Source organism: Arachis ipaensis, chromosome B10, assembly GCF_059453495.1.
Source record: "Arachis ipaensis isolate K30076 ecotype BB chromosome B10, ASM5945349v1, whole genome shotgun sequence".
Lineage (NCBI taxonomy): Eukaryota > Viridiplantae > Streptophyta > Magnoliopsida > Fabales > Fabaceae > Arachis > Arachis ipaensis.
The window spans coordinates 24,682,262-24,692,950 of NC_142435.1; positions in this window are offsets into that span (position 1 = coordinate 24,682,262).

A 10,689-nucleotide genomic window follows, 5' to 3' on the forward strand; every position below is an offset into this window, starting at 1 on the left:
GTTTTTTGTCGGTGGTCAGGGGTGCTTGGGACAAGGGTAGACCCAATCCTATTCGTTGCCTTTCTCAGGTCAGAGATGATGCTTTGGCCTTTAACCGAGATGTCTTTGGAAATATTTTTAAAAGAAAGAGGGAATTGGAGAGGCGTGTGACCAGTATCCAACAGCGAATGGAGAGAGATGATGCTTTATCCCTCATACAGGAAGAAAGGGAGTTACAGGCTGAATATAGTAATCTGCTTATGCAAGAGGAGTTGTTTTGGTATCAAAAATCCCGAGAGCACTGGGTCAGATTTGGAGATAGAAATACTAAGTTCTTTCATATGCAAACCATTATGCGGAGGAAGCGTAATAAGGTTCAGGGGTTGTTTTTGGAGGATGGAAGATGGAGTACTGATCCGCAAGAACTCGAAGAATGTGCAATTGGATTTTATAGAGATCTTTTTTGTAATGTGGAACAGGTAGAACTTGATGTGATGGAGGATCAGGAATTACCTTCTTTATCTCGTGAGGCTATTGAAAGTTTCACAAGAAATGTTTCTAAAGAAGAGGTTAGGAAGGTGGTTATGGGCATGAACTCTTTTAAGGCCCCAGGTGCCGATGGTTTTCAGGCTTTTTTCTTCAAGGAATATTGGGAAGTGGTTGGTACAGAGGTATGGGAACTTGTTAAGAAGGCTTTCGCTGGGTTTGATCTGGATAGTGCTCTGTTTGACACTTTGGTGGTGCTGATTCCTAAAGTTGATAACCCGTCTCGCATGAAAGAGTTTCGTCCTATCAGCCTCTGTAATGTCATCTACAAGATTATAACTAAGGTGGTTGTGGAGAGGTTACGACCTTTTCTACAAGATATCATTGGTCCTCTGCAGGGAGGGTTTATTCCTGGAAGGGGTGCCCCAGACAATATCATTGTAGCCCAAGAAGTTCTCCATTTTATGAAGAAAACCAAATCAAAGAAAGGTGTTCTTGCTTTTAAAATTGACCTAGAAAAGGCTTATGACAGGGTGAGCTGGGAGTTTTTGGAGCAATCTCTCCTAATGTTTGGCTTTCTAGGTACTATTGTTTCTCTTATTATGAAATGTGTAAAGTCTTCCTCCCTTTCTCTAATGTGGAATGGTAACCGGTTGGATGGTTTTCAGCCAAAGAGGGGTTTGAGGCAAGGAGACCCGATGTCTCCTTATTTATTTGTTATTTGTATGGAGAGGTTGAGTTGCCTCATTGCTAGGCAAGTGGAGGTTGGTAGATGGAAACCAGTGACTGTGTCTAGGGGAGGTCCTGTAATCTCCCATCTCCTTTTTGCAGACGACCTTATCCTTTTTTGCAAAGCGAAGAAATCTCAAGTGCTTCATGTTTTGGACACTATGGCCACCTTTTGCAGAGCATCTGGTCTGAAGGTGAATTTTGACAAATCTCGTGCTATCTGTTCTATGAATGTTTCTAGACAACGCAAGGATCTCTTCACTGGTATTTCTTTTATCCGATTTGCTAATTCTCTGGGAAAATACCTTGGTGTCCCCCTTAAGCATGGCAGAGTTACTAAAGCTGATTTTAATGATGTGGTTGATAAGCTTACTAATAGGCTAGCATCTTGGAAAGGTCGCTTCCTTAATAAAGCTGGTCGGATTTGCCTTGCTAAATCAGTTTTATCTTCTATACCTATTTATAGGATGCAAGTAAGCCTTTTTCCATCAGGTGTGTGCTCTAACATTGATAAGTTTACTAGAAGTTTCATTTGGTGTGGTAGTCATAATCACCATGGTCTTCATTTAGCATCTTGGAGAGTTTTGACGACTCCAAAAAAGTTTGGAGGTCTTGCTTTGCGGGAGTCGCGGTTGGTCAATTTTTCTTTATTAGGAAAGCTAGTTTGGCAAATTTTGATGAATCAAGAGAAACTGTGGGTCAAGATTATGCTTCAAAAATACCTCCAGAATAGAAACCTATTTGCAGTTAAAGCAATGGGTTCTTCATCGTATATATGGAAGTCTATTGTGCACACAGCTTCCGTATTAAAGGAAGGGTTTGTTTGGGAAGTGGGAGCTTTTTCTAAGAATTTCTGGTTTGACTCTTGGTTGCACTCTGGGCCAGTAAGAGCGAGGGTTGAATTTCTTGATATTTGTGAGGCTGCTTTGACCATTGAAGATGTTTACCGTGATGGAGTTTGGCATTTGGAGAGGATTTACTCTTTTATTCCTATGGACTTAAGGGAAGACATTCTTAGTTTAGTACATATTTCGGCTTCTAGTCGTGATTTGGGTTGGAGTTGGGAGCACACTCTTTACTCTGCTAAACAAGGATATTTATGGTTAATTCAGAATAAGTTGAATTGGGATAGGAATATCAATTGGCTTTGGCTTTGGAAGGCGCGGGTCCCTGAAAAGTTGAGGCTCCTAGTGTGGCTTTGCCTTCATGATGCTGTACCAACTCAATATCTGCGTTTTCGGCGACATCTCTCCTCTTCATCCTTATGTACACGTTGCAATCAACTTCCGGAGACAATTCTTCATTGTTTTCGGGATTGTGAAGTGGTGCGATCAGTTTGGGTTTCTCTAGATTTTTCTGATGTGTGTTTCTTTGGCTCTCACGAGGTGCATGATTGGTTCAAGCATGGCCTCCTCAATGAAGGTTGTTCCAAATTTGCAGCTATAATATGGTCAATTTGGCAAGACAGAAATATGGGTAATTTTCAGGGAATTTTTGGATCTGCTAGGTCAATTGCATACAAGGCTCGCAGGTGCATGGTGGATTTTGAATATACAACTCAGAATCGAGTGTGTTGCATCCAGGGATTAAAATCTCTGTCTTGGTCTCCGCCAGAACCTGGTGCTTGGAAGTTAAATTGTGATGGGAGTGTAAACTTGGGAGATGATTGTGCTGGTTTTGGATGGGTAATTCGCGATAGCTCCAGTCAATGGGTAATGGGATGCTCAGGAAATTCCTTTGGATCTAGTGTCATCAAGATGGAGTTGTGGAGTATATGGAAAGGTTTGGCTTGGGCTTGGGAGGCGGGTCTTAAGCTTGTTGTCTGTGAGACAGATTGCGCATCAACTTTTGAGCTAGTGACTAGTTGGCAAGTTCCACTCTGGCATCTTGAAAAAGAAGTGATACAACTGATCTTTGACTTGAAGTTAAGAATGGATTGGGATATTCGTTTTGAGCTTATCTCGAGAGAAGCTAATGTCGTGGCAGATCGGTTGGCAAAGATGGAATCTGGAGGTAGCGGAGCTGATGAGGTTCACCTTTGGTACCAGCCGCCAGAGGTGGTTTGTCCTCTCTTGCTGTTAAGAACCTAATTTCTTTTCTTTTTCTTTTCTGCTCTTTTATTTTTTCTCTTGGTTGTTCACCAAAAAATATTAAAAAGCGGTTGACTGTTTAGCTGTTAAATTTTTTAAAATAAAATTCCGCTATTAAACGTGTTCCATGTCGATAAACTCGGACTCGTTGCTTATAACTCAGAATCGAAATAAACGACAAAAATAACTATTATGCACAACAATCTAGTCAAACGTAACGGAGCTATTCATCCCCTAAATGAGAGATTCTCGTAACAATCTCATACTGTAAATTTCAGATAATGGAAAAGCTAGTCTTGTCAACCGAAACATATGGCTATATAAAAGGTAATTAGGCAAACAAAAAAGGTCTGAGAAAAATCCCAATTCTTAGCTCTCACTCACTTCCCTACTATTATACTGACCGTCATAATATCTTTGTAGATATTCACATCCTCCAATATTTTTAAAAAAAAATCGACGTATACCTCCTCATCAAGATGTAACCAAAATCTTTTTCCTGTTAGTAATTAGGATTATACATCGACTACACTCACTAGATAGGAACAAAACGAAATGTTAGTTCTTTTAGGTTAAATTACACCGTTGGTCTTTATACTTTTAGTGAAATTACAAATCGGTTTTTACACTTTAAAAATTTATAATTAAGTCCCTAAAGAGAATTAAAATTTGTAATTTAGTTCCCGCCATTCAAAAAAGTGTTTGATTTAACAGAATATTCTCAGCATATTATCTATTTTAAACATGTGAGTTGCACATATTTGACAACAGATACCAATTTAAAATTTTAGTGAAAGTATGGGGACCAACCATGTAATTTAACCATTTGAAAATGACTAAAAATTCCCTAGGCTATCTGAATCCAGCCCGCCCTCCCAAGCTCTCTCACTCTCACTTCTTACTTTCCAAAATGGCACCCCAACACAACACTTTCTGTCTCTCACCTCGGCTCACCATCATCGTGCTTCTCGCCTCCGTCGCCGCGCCGGATCCACTGATAAATTGAGTTGCTATTTTTATATTGATTTGTTGCTATTTTCTTCTTAGACATTGAATTGTTCGCTTTGAGCATGTTTGGGATTGAAATTGTTCTCTTCCATTTATCGATGTTTAGTATTGGGATTGGAAGAAAAGAAAAAGTCGCCGGATGAGAGAGACGAGATGGAAGAAGGAGGCGAGACCCGACTCGTGAGCACAAATGAAGTGGATCTGGTGCGGCGACGATGAACCGAGGTGAGAGAAAGAGAGTGTTGGAGTTGGAGTGTCGTTTTAGAAAGTGAGAAAGTGAGAGTGAAAGAGCTGGAGAGGGGCGGGGTAGGTTCTGATAGCCTAGAGAGTTTTTTGTCATTTTCAAATTGTTAGATGACACAGTTGATGTCCATACTTTTATTAAAATTACAAATTGGTCCCTATTATCAAATATGCGCAGCTCACATGTTTAAAATAGAGAATATATTGAGAATATTCTGTTAAATCAAACACTTTTTGAACGGTGGAAACTAAATTACAAATTTTATTTCTCTTTAGAGATTCAATTATAAACTTTTAAAGTGTAAGAACTAATTTGTAATTTCACTAAAAGTGTAAAAATCAACTGTATAATTTAAATTTTTTTTAAATCATAAAATTCATTAAACTATATAAAAGTCTACTAACTTTACCTGACTTTTACCTGACTTTAATAAGAATCAAATTATATTATTGAAACTCAAATTACCCATTAAAATTAAACGGGACTAAAAATGAACTATTAGTGAATAATAAATCATTAATAAATAAAAAGTTAACATTTAATTTAGTTCCTAAATTTATACTAAAATTTTAATTTAGTCTCTAAAATTTCAATGGCTTATATTTAGTTCTTAAACTTTATAAATATAATTAACATTAATTTTTAAGATAATTTTCAATACTCAAACATTAATAAAGTACTGACATAGACAATCAGATACCATGTTAAAATCTGTAAAATGGTGCAGTTTTAGTTTTAAAACTCAAATAGTCCAAAAAGCGACATTGCATCACTTACATTGGGAGAAAAAATTCCAATGAATACTATTTATGATATTTTTTGGCTAATTGATTGCCAAAACCAAACCGAAGTCGTTTTACAGAGTCAAATATAATATCCGAATGTCTATGTCAGCATTTTATTAATGTCTGTGAATCAAAAATTATTTTTAAAATATGAATCACATTCATAAAATTTATAGACTAAATAGAAATAATTAAAATTTTAAAAATTAAATTAAAATTTACTTACAAATTTAAATACCAAATTAAATATTATCTCCATTAATAAATTAAAAGTCGGTATGTCCTTAAAACTTTAGAAAAATTAAATTCAACTAGCTTTTTACTGTACTTTATGGTGATACTCAATTTAAATGCATTTAACAATTTATATTCGAATTACAATTTTAAAAGCATTGATTATAATCATTGAATTTGGCGATCAAAATCAAAGTGATACAAAAAAAAGATTGAATAACATAAAAATTTAAATTTTAAAATAGAAAAAGAACTTAGTTTTGCAACATGCAATGCAATAAGTTATGAAAAACAAGTTAGTCCATATACATAGACATAAGATTCTCACTAATACATATTAAAATAATTAATGTTAAAATATTTGAGTTGAATTTAGTGAGAGAGCGAGATGAGAGAGAGCGAGAGGGGTGGGAAACACTAAGAGGGGTAGAATTAGGCAATTTAGTAGAGATCCGAGGGTTTGGAATCGAGAAGAGTATTGTAGGTTAAAAAACGAATCGTTCTCTATTTTTATAGATCATCTTCCTAAAGATATATCAAAGAGGGAGCTGTACCACTTGTTCAACTGGAGTGGACGTATAAATGATATCTATTTCTCACGAAAATAAAAAAAATGGTAATATATATATATATATATATATATATATATATATATATATATATATATATATATATATATTTGCGTTTATCCGGTATACGACGAAGGGTGGAGCTACGAAGGCTATTGCGGAAATGAATAGAAAGAGGTTACGAGGGAAGATTGTTTTAGTAGGAGAAGCTAGGTATTAACGTACAAATGAAGTGGAGAATGTAAAGAGACATAAAGAGGACGGCAATGCTTGGAGTATTGTTAAGTATCAACCGCAACATGAGGAGAGCCTAAGGTTTTCAGGGAAGAATGTCGAAAAGCGGAAGAAATAGGAAGAAGCAGTAAAAAAAGAATATCCACATGGCAATAGGTGGACGAAGAAGATGGAAGTTCCTGTGGCAAAAGAGAATCTTGAGTAGTTACAGAGGAGCCTAATAGGCGAAATATAAAGGCTATTGACTATAGATCCTTAAAGTTTATGATTGAAAAGAATTTTTCATAGGTTGTACAAGTACGAGAACTAGGAGCCTACAAAGCACTTATGACCTTTGACAGTGTTTTGAGTGCAGAAGATGCCTACACGTTCAAAATTAACAACTTGCTACAACTTTTCCATAGCGTTTGGAGATGGGACGATGAGGAGCGTAGTGAAACTCGAAGGGTATGGTTAGAATGCTTTGGGGTTCCTTTGCATACGTGGTCAGCAGAGACGTTCAAGATAATAGGAAGCCATTTGGGAGAAGTTATTGGGTGTGACAAAGCCACTGAATCATGCCTTTCATTCAGTGTGGGACGGATACAAATTGATACTTGTAGTATGGACATAATTAAAGAGTTGGTTCACATCATAATTGGAACTAGTGGATTCGACGTCCTAGTTAAAGAGGTTGGTCATGAGAGTTACGGACGGGAGTGCATGCTTGGAGAGACAGGGGATTCTAGTCCCACAAAAGCGTGCGAGAATTTGGCTGCAAGCAGCTTGAGCACCAGAGTGCCAGTGGCAAGCAGAGATTTGGTGGTTGAGTTGATGATGGCAGTGCCAAGGGAGGAAGAAGCAGATAATGGTAGATTAGTAGTTCCTAAGAATATTTTGAATGAATGGAGTTATTGCAATTCATTTCAAATTCAAAAATCAAGGAAAACAGATTATTCTAATTTAGAGGGAAGTGCTGATTTGAAGGGATATAATGTTTTGTTAATTAAAGATGCAGAATCTGAAAATACTATTAGTTGGGAGTACAATAATAATGGGCTGAATAAAGGTGACTTGCGGTGGAAAAAAGAAAAGCAAACAAGGCTTCTTGGTTGGCCCAATAAGGTGTCTCATGCCAATTGTGCTGATGGAGGTAGCTTAAGCCCAATCCCTCTCAACAGAAGCCCAATGCATGCTGAAGAGGTCACAAGTGCCGGACTGATGGTGGATCCGGGTCGGTTGTGTCTCTGGCGGGTTGAGAACTCTCCCAATCCTGGGTTAGGCGCCGCTACTTAACAACAGATTGAAGGGGAGCATCTTGACCGCGACAGCGCGCCTAATTCACTCGGTGAGACAGCGCACCAAACCGCTGGGCAGCGACAGGTTCATGGATTTGAGGGTCTTCACGGGCCTGTGATGGTGAAGGCTACACTCGAGTTTCGTTCGATGGGAATCCTCTCATGGAGCCCGCGACGTCTGATGAGAACTGGTTAGTGCCGGCGATGGTGGGACTTCATTCGTCCAGGGACGGGGGGCCAGAGGAGGAAGCAGAGGAGAGGTCTGTAGTTAGGGGTGGCAAACAGGCCTAAACCCGCCGGGCCGGACCGCGTAACCCGCCAAAAAGCAGGCCAGGCTGGAAATTTGGGACTGACAAAGAGCGAAAGCCTGCCTAATAAGCGTCGCTTAAACTGCGGGCTTTGGCGGGGCAGGCTTCCCCGCCGGGCTTAATTTTTTTTGCAATGGGGTATTTTTGCGATTTTTTGGACAAAATGCAACTTTTCCTAACCCAATTTTTCGGAGACAATATTTATAATTATGTTTATTTTGCTTTGGAGATAATATTTATAATTATCTTTTGGATGAAAACTCGGTTTATAATTATGTTTATTAGATATTTATAATTACAAAGACTTTAATATTTGTGAATATAAAAAATATAATTTTTTTATGCCTTTAGAAATTATAAATTTATTAATATGGTTGTGAAATTATATATATTATTTAGTAGTTAATAGTAAAGAAAAGGAGCTTTGGCGGGCTTAGCCCGCCAGCCCGCCAACCCGCAGTTAAGTGGGGCGGAGTGGGATTCTAGGACCGCCTCACTAGGCGGGGTGGGGTGGGCTAGCCCGCCAAAGGGCGGGCTTCTGGCGGGGCGGGGCGGGGCAGGCTTTCCCGCTTGCCACTCCTATCTGTAGCGATCCGGAAAATCACTGCGGACTGTCAAGACAGTTTAGTTAAGGATGGAAGAGGCGCCCCTACTGACTATATAGTATTGAATGGTATGGGCCTTGATGGAGGCAGTACCGGAAACGGGGCTGCCGTGGAGATTGGCACTGAAAAGTAGGAAAACAGGGATGTAACAGATATGGAACGGGAAGAGCAGATGCTTGAAAATAGAAGAACGTGAGAATTGGCTGTTGAATCAGGAGCGGTGCAGTACAACGAAGAAGATGACATCACGACCATTCTTCAAGTGCAGAATGAAGCACTAGCTCAAAAGAGGAGATTGGCGAAGCAGAAAGAAAAGGCACGAAGATGCAGACCCAAAAAACTAAAAAAGGTGTGTAATAATGTTTTAAAATAGTTTTTAGCACTTGATATGTTAGGGGGTTAAGGGGTGTTGGAAAGTCAAGCATGGTAAAAGAACTAAAAAAGAAGAAAAAACTGGATATGTTAGGTTTGATTGAGACTAAGATGCAAGTTGTGACTAAATTTGATGTAGTACGTATTTGGGAGAGTGATGCTGTGGGGTGGGAGTTTGTAGGTTCAGAAGGCACGTCTGGAGGTCTGTTGTTAATGTCGGATGAGATGCTGTTTAAAATGAATAACTGTTACAAAGGGGAGAGATGGTTATGTGTTGAAGGAGTCCTATCAAAAAATGAATTCAATTGTGCCTTTTATTTAGTATATGGTGCTCATACTAGAGTGGATAAACTGACTGTGTGGGAGGAATTGAGCTTTGTAGCTGGGTTATGTCAGGTTCCGATATGTTACATGGGAGACTTCAATGAAGTTATACAGATTAAAGAGAGGAAAGGACATCACAACTTAACAATGTCGGCAGAAGATTTTAAGGCTTGGATCCAACATATGCAGTTAGTGGACTTACCATTGAATGACCAAAAATTTACATGGTTTAGAGGCCGTTCTTGCAGTCAAATCGATAAAGATCTATTGAGTGTGGAATGGATTGAGAAATTTCCGGAGATTCGATTAAAAGGTGGACCAAGAGCTTTGTCAGATCACTGCCCAATTATAGTTGATGATTCCAAAATCAGAGACGGACCACGACCTTTCGAAACTTAGATTCTTGGTTTTCACATGAGGGTTTTCTAAGTATGGTCAGGGAGGAATGGAGAAATCTTGGCGAGTTGCAGTTCATAGAGAAGCTGAAGGCCTTAACGATGCCTTTGGGGAGATGGCATAAGGACAATTTTGGAGACATAGACAAGAAAATTCAGCGCTTTGAAGAGGAGATCAAGATGATAGATGATATGACTGGCAATGGAGTTAATGTTGGTATAGTAGAGGCTAGAAGGAAGGCTCCGGTAAGTTGTTGCAAGCGGTGATATGTAAGAAAAGACATACACTGGAAGCAAATGTCTCGATCCAGGCATGCGAAGGATATGGATAAGAACACTAGGTACTTTCATAACTTGGCATCGGCAAGAAGGAGGAATAATAGAATTGATGCTTTGGTAATCAATGGAAGACTGATAAGAAATCAAGCTCGGATCAAGATTGCTATCAGAGAGTTTTACAAGGAATTCTATCACCAGGAGAGATCGCCGGTCGTGGGGTTTAGGGATGGTTTAGTTAATTGGATTGATGTAGAAGAGTCAATAGCTTTGGAGAGAATACCGACAATGGAGGAGGTTAGAGAGGAGGTTTAGGATTGTGAATCATCGAAGGCTCTAGAAAGTGATGGGTATAACACGAATTTCATTAAAAAGTGCTGGGATAATATTGGTGTAGAGTTCACGTCAGCTGTGCTGGACTTTTTTCGGTCATCAAGGCTGCCTTCTGATTCGAATATTACGTGGGTGGCACTAGCACCCAAGTTCATTGGAGCCAAGGAGATTAAGGACCTCCAGCCGATCAGCATGGTTGGATGCGTATATAAAGTAATCTCTAAAGTGATGGTCCGAAGGATGAGGTCAGTGATGCTAGGTCTAGTAGGAGAGACCCAGAGTGCATTTGTGAAGGGTTAGAAAATTCATGATGGAGCACTTATTGCATGTGAAAACTGTACAATGGTTAAAGATGAGGAAGAAGGAAGCGGCGATCATTAAATTAGACTTTCAGAAGGCATATGATCGGGTAAAATAGAGCTTTGTGGATATTGTACTACA